Source organism: Nesoenas mayeri (assembly GCF_963082525.1).
Source record: "Nesoenas mayeri genome assembly, chromosome: 6".
Taxonomy (NCBI): Eukaryota; Metazoa; Chordata; class Aves; order Columbiformes; family Columbidae; genus Nesoenas; species Nesoenas mayeri.
This window is the reverse complement of record NC_137545.1, coordinates 30,988,870-31,007,941: the sequence shown is the minus strand read 5'-3', so window position 1 is coordinate 31,007,941 and position 19,072 is coordinate 30,988,870. Positions and strand designations below refer to the sequence as shown.

The 19,072-nt window shown below is 40.7% G+C and overlaps 1 protein-coding gene across 2 annotated transcripts in view; it reads right to left on the bottom strand.

The window, feature by feature from the left end:
- PTPN4 (protein tyrosine phosphatase non-receptor type 4) overlaps positions 1-14,445 on the bottom strand; it is a 117,392-nt gene extending 102,947 nt beyond the window's left edge. Inside the window, exons 1-2 of one of the 2 annotated variants that reach the window (XM_080346752.1) lie at positions 13,762-14,445; positions 4,951-5,016 (exon numbers count right to left, since the gene is read on the bottom strand). The gene's annotated coding sequence lies outside the window, so the exon portion shown is untranslated. The remainder of the gene's footprint in view (positions 1-4,950; positions 5,017-13,761) is intronic. The other variant, XM_080346753.1, reaches the window with a different exon arrangement.
- Between the last annotated feature and the right edge of the window lie 4,627 nt (positions 14,446-19,072).

The window sequence follows — 19,072 nt, the reverse complement described above, 5'->3', positions numbered from 1 at the left end:
ATATGATTAATTTCAAGACTAATTTTTGAAAAGCATGACTAATAATCTTTCTCCATCCTATTAGTTGCTCTTACAGTATAACTGTTTGCAGTCTTCTCTTTGGTCAGCTTCTGATCCAAAGTATGCTTTCTCTACTAATCCCAGTCATTTTCACAACCCCTCATAGGCACTGTATCAGTCATTTACTGAAATTTAGATAAGATCTCCTTCATTCCCAGTAACACAAGTGTAAATTTACGGAGCAGGACCACAAACCACATTGTGTCATTTGTATCTTCAGCACATAAGAATAACATTTATTCTTAAAAATGTAGTTGGAAAACTATTTCCTGAAAATATACATTTCTTTTATAAGTTTGGACAATATCTATACTCTATCAAGCAGGCATAATCCCCTGCAAAAACACAGGAATTGCATACAAAGTGGCATAAACCAATTATGCAGAGGAGGATCTTAGAAGATAAGTGGGAAGGAAAGAGTATTTTTAGTAGGTCATAAGATACAAACATAAACCAACTATGTCATGCTGTTGTAGAGAGGGAATTCCACTTATGAGGATGCTTAGTCAGGCGCACAGTCCTCAGGACAGATGAAGGCCCCTCTCTCATGCTGCTCAGTATTGCAAAAGCTCAAATGGATTCATTTTTAAGCTTCCAGAAAAGACCCAGATCAATTAAGAACAGTCAAGAGACTGTTCCAGTTCCAAGCAGAATCAAAATCAAATACCCGAAAATGCACAACAATGATAAAACAGAAATAATTCAGATTGCTTCACCCAAAATTGCAAAAATTGTATGTATTATAGTTTTCAAGCACTTGAAACACAATTTTTTCTCCATATATAGCTGACGGAATATTCATTAAGAAGCCTAAATGTAATACCAAGTAGATATTAGATTTTTTTTTTTAATGATATGGAAGAGAGCAACACCCACAGACAGAAGCAGGCAGAAGAAAGCACTTATAGAAATGGAATGACAACTACAAAATACAGTAAATAGGACCGTCAGAGAAGAATTTGCTCCAAATTTAGGACCATATTTTTTTCTCTGAGGTAAATTTCTAGCCACTTGTTCTACAAACCAGGTATAAGGAACCTCAACCAGTTCGAAACAGTCATAGGGTGGAGCTACAAAACATAGTGTGCAGGATCAAGCAATGAAGTCTTTGTTCCTCTGTACCAATAATATATTTTAATACCTCCATGCTTCAGGTTTTCTGACAACTACTTGCAAGAGCTGGGAAGACTGTTTCTTTCCCTGTCTTCCCCATCTCTTTTACTTATTTCTTTCCTCTTCTGTTTCTCCTTCCTGCATCCAAAACAAACTACAGATGTTTTTCTCCTTTCCACTGATACATTTGGGATTGGCTACATAAAAGCAGCTGTGCAAGAGGGGATGGATAATACCCACAACGGTTTCAAGAAAAACATGAGGCATGTGGTTTGTCTTGCTCGCTGTCATAAGCTATGTTTCATGAAGAAGCAGAAGACCCACAAACCTAAAAATACATAGGAATGCTTGCTTTCAGACAAATCTAAAAAGCCTTTTTGCCCCTTTACAGAACCCATTTTCTCTTACAAAACCATCATTTTCAGATGTCCATTATTATTTCTTCCACTCTGGCTTATGTAGCAGTCAAATACTAATCATATACGAGAACACAGGAAGGACTAGAGTGTATTTCAAGAAGAAAACCGTGTTGAATAAACTTCAGACATTAGGCTCACAAATTATGTCAGCGGCGTTCCATTATCTTGTTCTGTAAATGCTGAACAGCCAGGGAAATTAAAATAAGCTTCAGGTTGCAGTGACAAAAGTAAGATAGGTTTTGGTGTACCTATCAGTCAGTTGAAATGCAGACAATAGCATAGCAACTTTCTGGATGCTTGAATGACATTAAGTGTCTCTACAACTACCTGAAAGGAGGTTGCAGCATGGAGGGTGTTGGTCTCTCTTCTCAAGTAGCAAGTGATAGGACAAGGGGAAATGGCCTCAAGCTGCGCCAGAGAAGGTTCAGATCGGATATTAGGAAAATTTTTTTTCATGGAAAGGGTTGTCAGGCATTGGAACAGGCTGCACAGGGAAGTGGTGGAGTCACCATCCCTGGAGGGGTTTAAAAGACATATGAGGCTCTTAGTGCTAGAGTTATGTTATGGTTGGACTCAATAATCCTGAGGGTCTTTTCCAACCTAAATGATTATATGATTCTAAGTGAAAGCAGCTGACTCAAATGCAATCTGAATTAGACAGAAGTGGGAAAAGGAAAAGGGGAAGAACTTTGAGGAACCAACAGAAGGTCTGACTTCACTTCCTCTATTTTTTCTTTAAGTTTTTTAAAGATTACACCATGACAACACTCAAATCCTAAATGCATGTAATTCTAAGTGACAACACTAAGCACTAATGGAACTGCAGTTATGACATTGTGTTACTAGTCTTGCTCCTCACCATGCTCTATCATGCCTCTCTTACCCCTCAAAACCATTAAAACCTTCCTCACGGTGCAGTAGAAGTTTAACCTTCATAGTCTTTCCACTCCAAATGTTAGGAGAGGGAAGGACACTACTTCCCTCCCTCTCCACTTCACTGAAATGTTTCTCAGTTGCCAAAACAAACATACACCACCAGCACCTCCTCACACGACAAGGTAGATGAGGATGGGACTGCTGATCTGCGCCTCAAGGTAATGGCAGGGGTAGGTGGCAAGTCTCAGCACCAGTGGGTTCACAACATGAAATTCCATGAAGCAGTTCCTAACACCACCTCATCCTCCTCAAACAGAACCAGACCTGCTGGTGAGCAGGAATTAGGAGATGAGGAGGGTGGAGGAATGCTAAAGCCCCTGCTGGTAACTTGGCTTTGTTTTTCAAACTATCAGCAATAGCAAAAAATAAAACATTAATGATGAAAAATCCATTAATCAATGAGTACCCTCCTGACAACCAAAACACAACTCAGTTTCTTTCTGGATGAGCTTTCCACCTGAGATGATAATACTGAACTACCTGACAGAACCTGTGCAGAAGAGCTGCCCAAAAGGCACAGCACTCAAGAGGCCCATTTACAGGGCATTGAGCACTCCTAAACACAGTGCTGTATTACATGTCATATCATCTCGTTATCCATTTCAGGCTATTTCAAAAGAAAAGAAGCATCAATTTACTAAAGCTTCCAGGGTGATGAAAAAACTTCTTTTGAGACCATCTCACTTTCTAAAAATCACTCAAAAACTTCAGGATCAAAAGGACTGCTACAGCTGACATAGCCTTAGGTGTAATGCAAATACTAAAGGCTGGAAGTACTTCCAAGAGAACCCTGTTCTGTCGCAGGTTGGTTAATTCTGTGGTTGTTATACTCAGGAAATTGAGCATTTCAGAGGAGAGGATATGCTTGACATTGTATGAATTGAACAGACAAAAATTAATCTAACTGTATTCTTTAAAGTTATTTAAAGATTATTTTTTTTAAGTATTTTAATTGCAATACAGGAATAGGAGACTATGCTTAACATTTGGTTGACCTTTGAGGACAAATCCACCAGCAAATATTTCACTGACAATGTCTGCACAAAGCTGAATACGCAAATTAAAATGAATAGAGCTTCATCGAAAAGATAAAAATTACACTGTTTTGGAACGCCAAATGTAAATACATCATTTTCAAATGAAACTGTCAAACATCTTGTTGTAGAGGCAAAAACCAAATCACTATGCAAAATGATAATACAAGAAAAGTCAATTGTATGTTACTAATAATAAATGCTCTTGTGGCTTTTGAAGTCACAAAAACTCTTGGCTGAATTGAAGCATTGATTTCTGTAGTTATTTATGTGCAGTTCCTATTAGAATTCTATTGAATTCCTTGAATGGTGAATGGAAGTGCTTTTGAAAACACACACAAAAACTGTTAAACAAGGGACAAAATAAATGGAAAGCGTAATGTTGCCAAAAAAAGTTTCAAAAAGTCAACAGAACATTTCAACATTTTTTTGAAGTGCAAGCATGTACAACGCTGTTTGGCAGGAACTATTAAGTCCAATACAAAAACAACATACAAAATACATTTGCCTATCCCTCTTGAAGAGGAAGCATGAACACTGGTATTTGCTTGTCAAATATCATTTAAAACATCTTGGGATACTCTTCAAGTACGTTCTATTGTAAAACATGGATTTATTGTTTTAGAATTTCAAAATGTTATCACTCCATCCTTTTGTCCACTGTATAGCAATATGAAGATACTTTATTTAGCATGTTTATAGATATATCTGAGTATACAATATATGTCAATTATATTATGGACACTAAACACATAAATTTCTGAAAAGCTAATTCCCTACTCATTTTAGGCCACATGAGTTAACAGTTATTAGGAATATATATATATATTATAAAACATTCTCTGCAAACGCTGGAAGTGCACTGAAGGCTTGAGATCTGGGTTCCTAATGCCCTCATTCATTCATTTTTATGCCATCCTTAATACAGTGAAGCATTTACAAGGTAACTGGATGGAGATGAGTCTGTTGTCTAACAAGGAACCCCACCTCAACTTCAGAAATGTTAGGCCTTTAAAGCACAATTTGCTTTCTATTAATTGTACATAACAAACTGAGCTTCAGGCACAATTCCATACTTCAGAAGCTACAACAAAAGTAACACTAATTTGTCAACTTTTTTTTAATTTTTATGCAGGCACAAATTTTATTATAAACGCAATAAATGGCCACTAGGAAGGGCATCCCTTCCTTTTTAGAGTTTTGCTTTGAAATCTAACAACGTATTCTGGTTTAACATTAAATGTTATGAAAATATATTTATACATTGCCGAAAGGTTTCACTGTGGCTTTTTCTGAGTACTAATTATAGTCATTTAAATCTGAAAAGCAGATTTTTAGAATGTGCCTTTCCATTTACAGCAGAGAAATAATAGTGTTAAGAAGTTTACCTTCAGAACTTCTGTATCAGTCTTATCTTTATTTTCACTGAAGACCACATCTGTCTTCTCATAGACCTAAGAGTGGAAAGTAATGAACACTTCTGAAAAAAAAAATCGTATCATAGAGTGTGCTTCTCTTTAATGACTTAAGCAGTCAGTAACTTATCTTGAAGCAGCTTAAAATTATTATAATAGCACTACTTAGTAAATGTAAGAATTCATTTTTCCTATTTTTCCCATTTACTCGTGGCACAATAATTCTGCTGAACTCCAAGAACTGTTTCTATTTTGGGGAATCTAGTGATAATTTGCAGTTATACATTTTTCTTCCTAGCATGATGACACGATTTGCTATTACATGCTGCCCTCAGATGAGGGATGGATCTCTGGAGATATAACACAACTCAGGTCTATGGCTTATTTTACACAACTGCTAGAGCACGCACAATTGTCACGGCACAGCAGAATGCAAAACATATTCAGAATCAACATGGGAGAATTAAGTGGAAAACGCCTTTTGCAGATACCAGAGTAACTAAAATAATTTCCCAGAACAGTTAGAATTAATCTGTTTGGAAGACACAGGAAAAGAAATTCTGTAGAGGTAGACTGAAATATGCTTACATCAAGATAACTTAGAAATAGAAACCCGAGATTTTATGAAGTATCTTTATTGGAAACATAAGTTCTATTCAAAGGTGGCTAAATGTTACCTGAAGTTTCAGATGTTAATCATGTTTCTCTTTCAAGTTCCTCTCTCATATACATTTCATTAGTATAATTCCTACAAAGCACTTTTATTTGTTTTCTCAGGACTGTTATGTGTTTTCAATGCCAAACAAGTTATTATCTACATCACCCTTATTCAGAGAGGGATGCTTTTTATGAAAATCCTTCTGCAGAAAACATCTAGCATGAAAGAGCAGCATATAGGGCTTTCCTGTAAAAGGACAGAGAACATGTGTAATGGGGGGGAAGGCAGCACCAGGATCATAAAAATGAGGCAATACCTCTCCTGGTAACTACAACTGAGTCTTTTAATTCCCTACTTCAGTCTTATTAAATAGCTTACAGCTATCTAGAGAATTTCTAATCTTTCATTTAATTAATCTCAAGAATGAAGTTCTCCTGTAGGAATTTCCTCTTAGAGGACTTTTTGTCAAATGTTAACTTTCAGTCTATTTGCTAGTCTTCTACAGAGAAATTATGTTCCAAGTGTAACTATATACATCCTCGATAGTTACCCTTGCCTCATTTTCTTATTCTATCTCAGCCTTTTAAGCAGCATGTTTTTGAAAGAGATATTTTAATTGATATGTCTATTATTCAATTCAATAAAACTTACTTAACTATAGCAAAATCTGAAAATAATCCCATTTCCACAAGTGCAAGGACTGCAAAAGGTCAAAACCAGCTTTACAAAAAGAACCCAGGGAGCAACAAATGCATTCTGCCCCTCCCCAGACACACACTCACACTAAGTCACTTCCCCCAGCAGATCTCAGAGCTGTAGAATAAAGGACTCAAACCTATACTAGGAGCTAAGGGAAACGACAGTATCACCAATGCCCGAAGTCTCTAAAGCAAGAACAAACCTATTAAGTGCACATGTCAAAAAAAAAAAGTAAGCAGATCACACCATACAGGAAAGCAAAGCAAAAAAATAGTAAGTTTTCCTGACAGATTTCTCCAAAATTAAATTACTTCCTCAATCCCAAACATAAAGATCGGAAGGTTTAAAAACTGCAGGCCACTTCCAAACGGAGTGGTTTATGAATTTGACTCATATGATATATTTTAATTTATCAAAAAATGAAAATTGAAGCAAAATATTTATTAGTAAAGGGTTAGAAAAAAACGTAAAAAAACTCTCACATCATTAATGTTCTGTCCCTCCTTACCTAGCTGCATACATACTGAACTTGAGAAGAGATGCTAGAAGCATGACTAGAAGCAACTGTATTAGCCCTATACTGAAACACCTAAATCAGCAGTATAATTCAAGCTCACAGAAAACAAGGGAGCTGAAAAATATTCAAATGAGGTCAGGAGATTTGCTGATATCAAAAACACACACACACAAAACAAGAAAACAAATAAACAAACAAAACCCACAACACCCAGCACTACCATATTCACCTTTCCTTTTTAATTGTGGTTTCCAAAACCTTATGCATTTTTAATCACAGCAGGGCAGCTGTTCTTTTCCTCTTTCCTCTCTTCTCCATCCAGACTTAGACTAAGGTGATACACCCCTTCAGTTTTACAGAGACAGTCACATTTCAGTCTTTCAGACACTACATTTGGAAAGGGCCTTCCAAACTGAATTTAAAGAGATCAGCTCTATGGAAAGCAGGTGCATTCCAATGAGCTAACAGGATGCAGGATCTTCTTACACAGTCAACACACAAGCCTAAAACATACTAAGTGCGGAATTACTTGCAGATGAGGATTCCCAAGACTCACCCATGGCCTCATTTGCACTCAAATACTAAAAACAGACTGTGGCATCAATCATAAAAGCAGCCTCCTTCCCAAAAAAGCCAAGAAGCTCTTCCAAGCAAAGCCTTAATGGCAGTTTGGAGGTTACAGGCCTCAGTGATTTAAAACTCAAATGCCATGTTCTATAAAATTTTATTTTTAAGAAGTCAAACTAATTGATACGTGTCACTTCTCCTGAAGCACACCTTTTCTAAACAGAGGCACCAGATCAACTCAGTAAAACATTTTAAGAACAGTACTGAGGCTATATGCAGTTTAGAAACACAATACAAAGCTGGGACATGCAGAGCACATACTCAATCTGTATGGGGAAAATACAACTTACAATGCAGCACATCACTGATCATCAGCACTGGTCATCTTCAACGCTATCCAAACATCAAAAGACAAAAATCTCTCTCGCTACTTTTTCAGATTACAATAAAATCTTGTTGCAATTATCAAGACAAAGTGACATGTTAATCTTAACTCTCTCCAAAGCCAATTTTTCATGGAAAAACTACAAGTTTTTTCTCCAAAACACTTCAAAATGCACTGACAAGACGGGGGGGGGGGGGGGGGAGGGGGGGGGAAGGAGTGTGGTGGAACACAACACTACAACAAAAAACACCACAGTTCTATTGTGTGATTTTCGTCCTAAATTATTTTGCCTTTTCTTTTAAAGAAAGGCATCAAATCACAATGGTAAGATCGAGGAACCATCTTTTCCTGTCCTGAGAGAAATATGTCCCATAAAGAAATTATCTGTTCATCCAGACAAAACCATGCTAACCTGGGAGTCCAGAGAGCAGTATTAGTGACAACTGTTCTTCCAGTGACTGGTATATTTCTATGTGTTCTTACTGAAAAGGTGGTAATTTCTCTGCCTAAGGGACAGAGGAATTTAACAACATTTCTGTTTCTATTAAAGGCTGAACCATGAAGTTTGTTCAGCTTTGCGCATCTATTGCCACAGACAAGAGGGAGCACAAGTTTCTGGTATGTCACACTTGAATCTCTTAAATTAAAAACACAGGTTTTCGGTGCGTCAAATCCATTTGCTTGACTCTTTTGCAAATACCACCTTCCACTGTGAAAACACAAGAATGTTGCTTGTTAACCTTCTTACAAGACAAAGTATGTTAGTCCATCTCTCTGAGACAAAGGAGCCACCGCAGGCTCTTATGTTTTACCAGCCACTGCTCTGGTTTACATGAAGAGCTATCTGCTGCATATATAGTTTCAATTTCAGGTTTGAAACCTGACTGATGCTACAAAAACCAAACTGGAAAAATACAATCTAAGAATAATTTTCTCATTTGAGAAAACATCTTTTATGTAACTTCAGTTGCACTCAATAGACACAGTTTCAGTGCAGCACTGATACAGTTTATTTCTCACTTCTGTCTTTTGCAACAGACACAGAACATCGTTTGGGTTGTTTGGTCACTTTTTTTTTTCTGGCAGAGAGATGTCGGTACACAAACACAATAAATTGGCCAAAGGACTCAGGAAAAGCTAAAGTACGCTCAACTGTCTTAAAAGTTAATAAAAGTTAATATAAATAAGTGAGGAGTTTGTTCAACCCAAACACAGTTAATGGGCATAAACCAAATCAATTTATGTTTTTAGTCCTAAAACAAACAAAAACCCCCTTACATTTAAATGAAGCTTTTTATTTAGTTTGTGAAAACTAACAAACAAAGTAGCAAAATCACATGCAACTAAAGCCTGCAGACTGGTACATCATCCCCAAACATGCATCAGTTAGAACAAGGTTTTCAGCATTTAATACCAGATATTTACCTATTTTTAATATAAAGTCTAAACTCCAGGTTGACAGGAGAACTAAATACATCCACCTTCAATCTAATCTACACCATTCCAATTTTAAAAAATGCGAGTATGAAAATGTTAATCCCTAGCAGCATTACATTTGATTTCCATTTGAAGATCTAGGCTTTGGTCATGCAGAATAATTCAGTCATTATTCTCTGAGCTAGTCACCCTGCAGAAAATAAGGAATGGCCAGGAAGGTGACATAAGAGCACACATGCCACAGAAGTGGATTATCAATTTTTCCCTCTTAAACCTTATGGATGGCCTGAAAACTCTTAAGTGGCAACTGCATTTCACTCTCCACTCAGAGAAAACATTTCCCAGAGCATTCCTCATTACAGGTCATAAGTACTCATAATTAAAAGACTATTTATTTTTAAATGGATATTAGCCATTTCCCCCTTTCTCATGTAACTGTAGAAGTGGCAGTAACTCACAAACCATTCAAATGGAATTGCATTTAGCATCCAACTTGCCTTACAGCTTGTCCAAGAAGTGTGTCAGGAGAGGCCTAATTGCATCACCCTCCCAAGTCTTTTTTTGAAGGTGCATAAGCTGAGAACAGACAAGCTGGTTCAATTCTCACATTTCAAACAAAAATCCCCCTAGTTATGTCTGTCCAATCTACCGGAGCAATTATGCATCTATCAGCTGTAATATTCTGTAACAAGTACTGGGACACGGTGTGTACAATCAGCACAGACTTTAGTACACTGTCACACACATCACCATAAAAAGATCATATTCTTCTAACCTACATCTGGACATTCTAGTATGTCGACAAGTCAATAAAACTTCTGTGAAGACATGAACTACTGTAAACATGAAGTAATTTATTTTTAAAGTGATAAATAGCAACAGTTCTCCAGTAATTCTAAAATCCTCCAAAATAAGAATGGAGATTTTGAACATATACCTGCAGATATGTAATTCTATGGCATTTCAGAGTGAAATCCCAGAAAACTGCAAAATTTTAGAAATTACAGGCTCTCAAAAGCCTACATAAAACTGCTTTTGTACTAATCTGACGGATTACAAGTCCTCAAGGAAAAACAGCCTCTGCTCCCAAACAAGCATATATGAACAGCTGGCCTAGACAGCAAAGACCTGCTGTTGTATTACCAGGCCACTGTTCAGCTCTTTTGGTTTTGTCTCCTGCTCAGGCCATTCTCCTCTCCCCTTTTTCTTCCACCTTCACAGTTCCTTCTTTCGACTACAAACAATTCCATATTATATGCACTCACAAACTATTTTTACAGTTGTTTAGGCTGGAACACACTAAAACCCGTAAGAATTTTGTCTGGCCATTTTATGAAAAGTGAGAGCACCAGAGAGAAAGTGTGGTATTTAAAAAAAAAAAAAAAAAAAAAAGGCAGCACAGTCAGCCATCTGCCAAAAGATTCTCTTGTTTGACCATTTTTATAATTGGTGAGAATGGAGGCGAGGTGACACAAATCCAGGATGTGAAGGCACAGGGTTCATGTGATCTTGTACCAAATTTAAACCCAAACCAGGGGGGCAGGGAGGGACAAGACAGAATCATGAGCTATCAGAGGACCTAACTAATGGTAGTAGAATACAGACCACAGAAATGTGCTGTTTATCAATTTAAGAGAAATAATCTAACATAGACTTCAACAAACAAAAAGCATGTATATGCCTACTATCTAAGTTTTGATCAGCTGAAAGTTAGAGAATAATTTTTAATCCACCATAATTTTTAGAAGGCACTTAACCAAACTCATTTACCTTGTCCAAAGGTCTAAACTGCCACGAGCAAGCCATTTGGTCTTTGTTTCCCATCTATAGATTAGTTTATGTGACTAAGTGAACCATCCTGAGTATCTTCCCCTCCAGCATATTCAAAGTTGTAACTTTCCCTCAGTTCTCCATAATATGCTTGCAAAGTACACAGAGTATATGTGAACATAAATCAATGCACAAAACTTTTATGTATAGTCAACAAAATGTTCATAACCCACCAAGGATAACAAGACCCTAGTGATATGGAACCTCCAAATGCTCATCAGGACCTGTCAGTATTGCTGAGTTATAGTACGAAAGCAATTAAAAAAAAACCAACCCAACTCTTTTTCACAAAATAATCAAGTCACAGACTACTGTATCAGGCTGTTACTCTGAGCACCAACTCTGCAGCTCTTTACATATGCAAAACCCTATATGACATGCCACATAAACACAAATGTTAACAACAAAACACACAGTGCAAATGCTCATGATAACCATCGGCCTGATGTCTACAGAATGAATGTTTGAGCTCAAGTTCCTGCAGTAAGTTTTGCGTAGGTGGATCCCACTGCCCTAACAGCGGTCACTGCAGGATCAGAGCCAAAATGATGTACCCTGTGTATTAACTTACCCTATATTCCAAATATGCTAATGGCAATGACATGTAAATAGTACTACATGAACTCTGTTCATCAATAGAGAGGGTCATCCACTCTACAGAACAATTAGCATTACTGCTAAAACTACAGAATTTTGCTTTTATTCATCTTCTGCAAACATAACAGCTAATAATAAAGTAGTACTGGTCATAGAAAAACAGTATAGGCTTAACTTTCCTGCTGCTACAGTGTAAGTACAACCAACCCTGAAAGTATTTTTAGCAAAGGTGTTCAATCAATACTGCTAAGTACAACCAAAGTTGGGCATTAGCAGGACAACAGAACTATAAAGCACAACAGCAAACAATACATTTCATGGAAAATTTTACTGAACAAGAAACAAACATAAAACTAAACCCTAGGTAGGTGAACTTGACGCCAAGCAAACGTAACTGCAAACATAAGGAAAATGTACCAAAAGGTAAAACACTAATACATTTCTGCTTTTGAGGAAAATGCATTTGCATTTCAACATTTAAGCTAACTTAAAAATGCAAATAAAAACATGAACATAATCTGAAAATAAACAGAAACTGTAATCACAACAATATTATCTCAAAAAACCAATCCAACAGTTGTATTTCTGAGTTTATAAAGCATAAATGTGTCTGGGAAACTTGCAGACGCACACATATGTATTTGTAAGCTTATCACCCGGAATCATATTTTATCAACATAGTGCAAGCCAGAGTCCTGCCAATATATAAAAACAACTTTTTAGGTCAGCAAAGCAATAAACCCATTGTGAAGAAAATGGCATCCATAAGATTACAATGCTGAATAATTTATGTTTAGGAAATGAACTGGAAAACTTTGCTACAATATACATATATAAGGAGAAAATGGTTTTACCATTTCTGATCTAACTCATTCTTATATTCCTCTAACACGTATCTATGATGTCACGAGCTCATAAACGTCTGCATGTGTGTGAACAGAGCAGTGGCTCCCACCATTACAGGGCAGTTATTTGCCAATAACAAGCAGACAAACATACACTCACAGCCCCCCACCACCACCACCACCATTCAAGAGAGTTTAGCTCAGGGCAAGAGAAATGCCCCGTGAGTGAGAAAATGTATGTGCATACTGCAGCCTAACAATTATTCTTCAGCTGAGATCCATTAGCACTTCTGTAATACACAAATCACATAAATATTTCCTATCTCACAGTTAAAAATGTTATAACAGCTTGGCCACACTGAAGTCCTGGAAGAGTGTAAGTAGCAACAGAAAGTTCGTACACGTATATATTACATCTGAACAACGTATTATTCTTTGAATAAGCAAGTAGTGGGAACATTTGACCTACACTGGCAGCTACCTAGTTTTAGCAACTAGCTCTTGGAGGTTTTTGAAAGGAAAAAGACGTTCTCCTTCCAGCTGGTGCTGCAACAGCACACACGAGTTAACCCATCACCAGGTACACCGAAAGCCTCTGTCGCATATAGCCACGCGATTATACAAGCCTTCTGCTGGAGGGAGATACTAAAAATGTACCAGAGGAATGCAACGACAGCACTCAAACCCATTTTCCCTGCCCATAACCAGGGCAACGTGTAAATGTGCCTAGAAAGCACAGGAACGCAAAGTTTCATATTAAACATACTAAAATAAATTTAAAAATAAATAAATAAATAAATATCCGTTTTGAGCGTTCAGCTGAGTTTACCACCTTTTACAGACCCCAACATGCCCCCGCCGCTCTCCTCGAGCGCTCCCGCGGGCCGACGGTCCCTTGCACCCCCCTTCCCCCCCCGCCCGAACACCTCGGCCGGAGCGGGGCTGGCTCTCCTCGCTTTTCGGAGGAGGGGGAACAGAAGGGGCACCCCCACACACGCCTCCCACTCCACCAAAAGGGCTCTCGGCGGAGCCGCTCTCCGCCAGCGGCGACCTGTGCGCGAAGTTGCGGGGCGAGGGGGAGCGAGCGGGGCTGAGGGGGAGCGGGGCTGGGGGTGCGGCGGAGCCTGGGCCCCCACAGCCGGCGGGAAGGGGCGGGGGGGGTCACAGCAAAGGAATGCGGCGCACAGCGTCCCTCCGCCGCCCCTCTCCCCCCAGCACAGAGAGCCGGGCGCCCCGGCGGCCGCCTTACCTTCATATAAGAGCCACGTCCTTGCAGATGGAGCGGGGACGGCGGAGGGAAGAGGCGCGGGGGCTCCGCTCGCCGCTGCCGCCCCGCGACCCCCCGCGCGCGCACACGGGCACGCGCCGCAGACGCTCGGGCACCCGCCGGGGCGCGCGCGCGCAGCGCCTCACCGCAGCCCCGCGTGCGGGAGCGGGCGCGCCGCTCGCTGCCTTCAGTTCCCCCGCAGCGACCGCCCGAGGCGCAGCCTCGGCAGCAGCGGCAGCAGCCGCCCCGCGCCCAGCCGCAGCGGCGAGGACCACATCGTACTGCGGCGGCTGGGCCGAGGGACCGGGACGGGGAGCAAGGGGAAGAAGGGACGGGGAAGCTCGGAGTGAAAGGCGGTGGATCCCCCCTCCGGCCTCTCCTCCCCTCTGCTCACAGCGACCGGCCAGAGGGGGCGGCGAGGCGGGAGCCGGGGCGCGGGCAGGGCACGGCAGTGCCCAGCGGCGGGTCGGGGCGCTCCCTCACGGGGCACGGCGCTGCCTCACAGACACCGGCAGTCACCCCGGCCGAGAGGCAAAAAGGACCGGGGAGGGGAGAGGCAGCGGAGCTCTGCAGAGGCGCCCTCTCTGCCGGTGAGCGAGCGAGTGAGCGTCTGTGGGGGAGAAGGGGGGAGGAACAGCAGCCTCCTCCCCTCATAGCCGCCCTCCCGCCTCATGCAGGCAGCACTGGCAGCATAGCAACCAACATGGCGGCTGCGCAGTCACCCGGCGGCGGGTGGGGGGGCTGGGAGCCAGCCCGGTAAACTCGCGAGAGCCCAAGGGAAAAGGGGTGGTGGCCTTTCCTTTTCATTGGCTCAGCTCCCTGTCCGTAAAAGAGAGAAGGCAGGCCTGAGAGTTCATCCTACTGCCTGATTGGTTGGGTCCACCATCAATCACTGGGGGCGGTGCTGCACGTCCGTCTGTGTCATCGAAGCCGTCAGTCCAGGCGCCGTTTAGTGCGGGGAGGTACGGAGTCGTTGAGGGAGGCTGTTTCGAACCGCTGTTCTCCGGTTGCTCGGGGTCAGTGGTCGTTCCTGAGGGAGGTTTTAGCCGTGGGAGACCTAGTGTGGTCTTCTGGCCCCCGCTTCGGCTACGGGACGTTAACCCGAAGCACCACCCTCAGTGCGGGCAGCGCCTCGGGGCGCCGGCGTTCCCGCGGGCAGCGAGGCCCGGGGAGAGCGGGGATTCCCGTTCCAGAGAGGGGACTGTGGAAAGGCAGCTGTAGCCGCAGCCGCTCCGATCGTCTATGCGAGTGCTCCTGGCCGGGGGGAGGGAGAGGGGAAGCCCCTCGGCATCTTCAGGTGCAGCCTGGGGTGGGAGGGTCGGACCCTCTCGAGGGACAGGCAGCCGGGGGCTGGAGGGACACGGGTGGAATGAGAAAGCAGGGCTATGGGTGGCATTTAACGACGGCCGTGAGATGATACTGCTCAGCTGAAGAGCAGCAATAACGTGCTTCAGCGGCATGCCGCTAACTGTTGGGGTGCCATGTCACTCAAGTGGCAGCAGGTCTGCATTGACATCAGGGCTGCCAGGTAGTCAAAATCCGCACCGAGGGAGGACATGAGACAAGAGAGAGGGAATTGGGCTGTCTTAATGGGCTAACTTTCTGTCACGACCACATTGTGCACCTAGCCTCACCCTGCAGATGTCCTAGAGAGTAATTTCTGACTGTGAGTCCTTGCCAGAGTTCTCCAAGGTATGAGGCGTATTCCACCATTTGGACACATAAAGATTTTCCCATGGCGCCCATGGGAAGGTTTGCTTTGCAAGACTTAGTCTAACACAATTTGGTGCAAGGCTTTTGTGAGAAATGTCATGTCCATTTATTAACATACAACCTATCACAATGAGCTCTAGACATACACATATATTTTGTGGTTGGGAATGAGTTGTTGGATTTCACCGTTAAATTCCAAACCATAGCAAGATACAGAATAATACTAAAGGATGTTGCATGTACTGTTTTGATTAGGAAGGTATCTAAAATCTCATTCTTTTGATGTTTGGAAGTCATCTGTACATTTCCAGCCTAAATTGTTCTTGTGCAAATTTTGTATTTTTGCTTAAATAGCCCTTCTGTCTTAGCAGAGTTTACCCCCAATTATTATTTAGAAAGCAGTCATACCCACTTCATTTTACTAGGCTAAATAATCCAAGCTCTTTCAGCCTCCTCTCCCTTTTTCTGAGTGAGTACTAGGACACTCAGGATTCTCCAGCTGTCGCATCTTCTTTCAGGACTAAGTTGAATCAAGGGTTGGAAGACTGAATTTGGGGAAGTCTGTCATGCAGGAATTTTAGATATCTCTCAATCTCTGGGGCACTTTAAAATAATAGACTTTTTAATGATCATGACTAGAAAACACTCATTAATTGCTGTTATTTAAACTTTATTAATGGAAGTCTGTAAAAAACATGACAAAGTTTGAAATGTGAACATTTCTCCTGGATTGAGGAATTCCTAGGCTGATGGTTTTATGAAGCCCCAAAATAACACACAGAGCATCAGTAATGCTATTTCTTACTCTGTCCATGTTGTTCCAGCTCTTGTCAAACATTTCCATAGTTAAATTGACAAACTGATTGTGGTGCATCTAGAGACATCCAATAACTGCATTCTGCATTTCTGAACTACTGCCAGCCTCTGAAGCACCAGACAAGATATATTCTTCTGCGCATTAAAGGGATCCTTAGCTGCAAAGTTGTCTTGGTTTCCTGATAATTCTCTTTCAGATCATGGAAAATGTATTCACAAATTGCATGAATACATTTTAATCCATTGCTACATAAGCTTCAAAGTCTGCCTCTCACATTTTCGTATCATTTTCTTTACTTGTGCCTGGTTTATGTCAAACATACAGTTATGTCCAATTTGAGAATAACAATAATTAACACATTACTTTATACAAAGTGTGTAATAGAGAAGCAATCCAAACCACTCAATGTGACTGCAGAACTACACAACATTTGTTTGGCACATGTGACATGGAGCTGTTACGAAAGGATATGTTTTGCTAATCTTAACACAAAATTGGTGGCACATACAGATATTAAAGGCTGGATGTTCCAGACTTATTTCCTCACGATATACTATTATTCCTGTAATTTTTTGTTTACAGAAGATTTGATTCAAAGCCCTAAATAAAGGCAGTGGAAGATTCCTACCATGTGCAAAGTACTGCAGGTCAGGCCTACATTGCAAGAGCACTAAATGCTTTAAAAACAGATGTTGAGATAAAGTTATTCAGCTCGTGCTCTTACATCAATGGAACAAAATTGCATTGCAGGGTATTTGTGTACAGACATTGTTCAGACCTTATAACATGGAGTTCAGCAGAAGACTTACTTTGCAGAATTCTGATTTTTGAGATGTGTTATATACCCTGAGCAATCACTTCCCAAAATTATGAATGGAGAGAAAGCAAACCAAAATGTAAGTCTGTCATTATTTACTGGAAAGAGAGCATGTTCCTTTCATATGTAAAAAGTGCATTCAGCTCACTTCTCCTTCAGTAGCCTGCCTCTTTTATATAAGAGCAAGTTTTCAGCTACAGTCTGCCTGCGCATACAAGCCATGAAAGCTGCCTTTTGCATAGATGCTTCACATAGCAAGACATTAATTTTCAAACTCGCACATGGGGATTTATCCGTACTGTTGCTGATGTGTTTTGGGGAGGATATGTTATCTCATGACCGGTAATGTCCTCCTAGTAAAACATCAGTATCTTAAACCATTTTGTACAAGTGAAACCTCACAGCTTTCTTATAAACATAGGAACAAACAAAACTTCTCCTTTACTTTAGATCTGTGGTACATGTTTGTGCCAACAACCTTATTACACATGCAAGACCTGCCAACTAAGCTGTGATAATTTATGTGAGAGAAACGTGTATTAAAAATGTGAATGGGATTTTAAACCTCTCACTGAAATAGTATGCAAACTGCTTTGTTGCCAAGATGACATACTTAAGCACTACATTACAGCAATTCAAGATGAATGACTCTCACCACAGGTGGAGTTTAGCTGAGAAAGGGACAGGAGACAAGGCACTTAATCTTAACACTAAGATCAAGTGTAATGTCTATTTAATAGCAGGCACATTTTCTATGAAGTAAGGCATATACTCCTTGCTCATGGAAACTTCAGGGTCACAACCACAGTGAGATTGGCCCAATCCTGCATGGACCGTGCCACCGATCAGTATGAACAGCGGGCAAGTTTGTGCTTGAACTTGGCTTTGGGATCACTGTTAGAACACAGTATTGACATAACTACTGAGCACGCTTGTTCAGCAGTGTCCTGGGTAAGCTACAGTCATTTCACTGTTTGGGGCAGGGACTCACTTTCTCTTTACATTTGTGCAATACATGGTGCAATAGGGCCCCACAATACTTGTCATTAGAATACTGTGGAAATAATTTATGTAAATAAGCTTCCTGCAGCTACTATCCAGTTTGGAGACTGTCTGTATTTCTCTGAAAAATATATTTAAAAGATAACCCTCTAGGAATACAAAGAGAATGTAAGCTGATGGAAGCATTAGTACCTACAGATACTGGAGCACATTTTGCTAAGTCCTTTTTCCTCCAGCCAGCCTTTGACAAGCTCCTTTGCCTTTAACATACACCAGTATACCACATGGTTGTATTTTTAGATACCCATTGCAAATACCTTAGCTTTTTGTGCATGCCACCTGTGCATTCACTTGTGGAATACTGTTATTTTCTGCTTCTGTCAAAAAGAGGAATAGCATAAACTCTGGCAAGTTGAATATAAAACCATAATAAAGCAGGCAAAAAAATATTTTTAAGCATAAAACCTTTTCCATATACATGAAGAATAGGAGATCTGCCAGAGAGCATGAGGAACTAGCAGGCAACAGAGGTATAAGAGAAGCATTCAAGGAAACCACAGGAGAGAAGCTAAGTACTTTTTTCCTACCACTGTTCATTATGGCGAAGTTTGAAGTGATTGCCACAACAAAACCTTTTTTAGGGGCATGGTCATAAAAAAAAATAAAACATCCACAAAACTTAGTATGTATGGGTTTGGAGCCAGTCAGTAAATGTACGGTACCTGTCTGCCAGGACAACGTATTTCTCACCCCAGGGTTCTAAAAAACTTGGATCTGAAGTCACCAAACTATTAACTGTGCTTTGTAATTTATGGTTTGCAGTGAAGTCCATTCTGGAAGAATGGAAAGTGGCATATGACATTCTAATTTTTAGAAAAGACTTCAGGGAAAACCTGGAAACAACAGACCAGTCAGTCTAACACACGGCTCATCACCTATAAAGG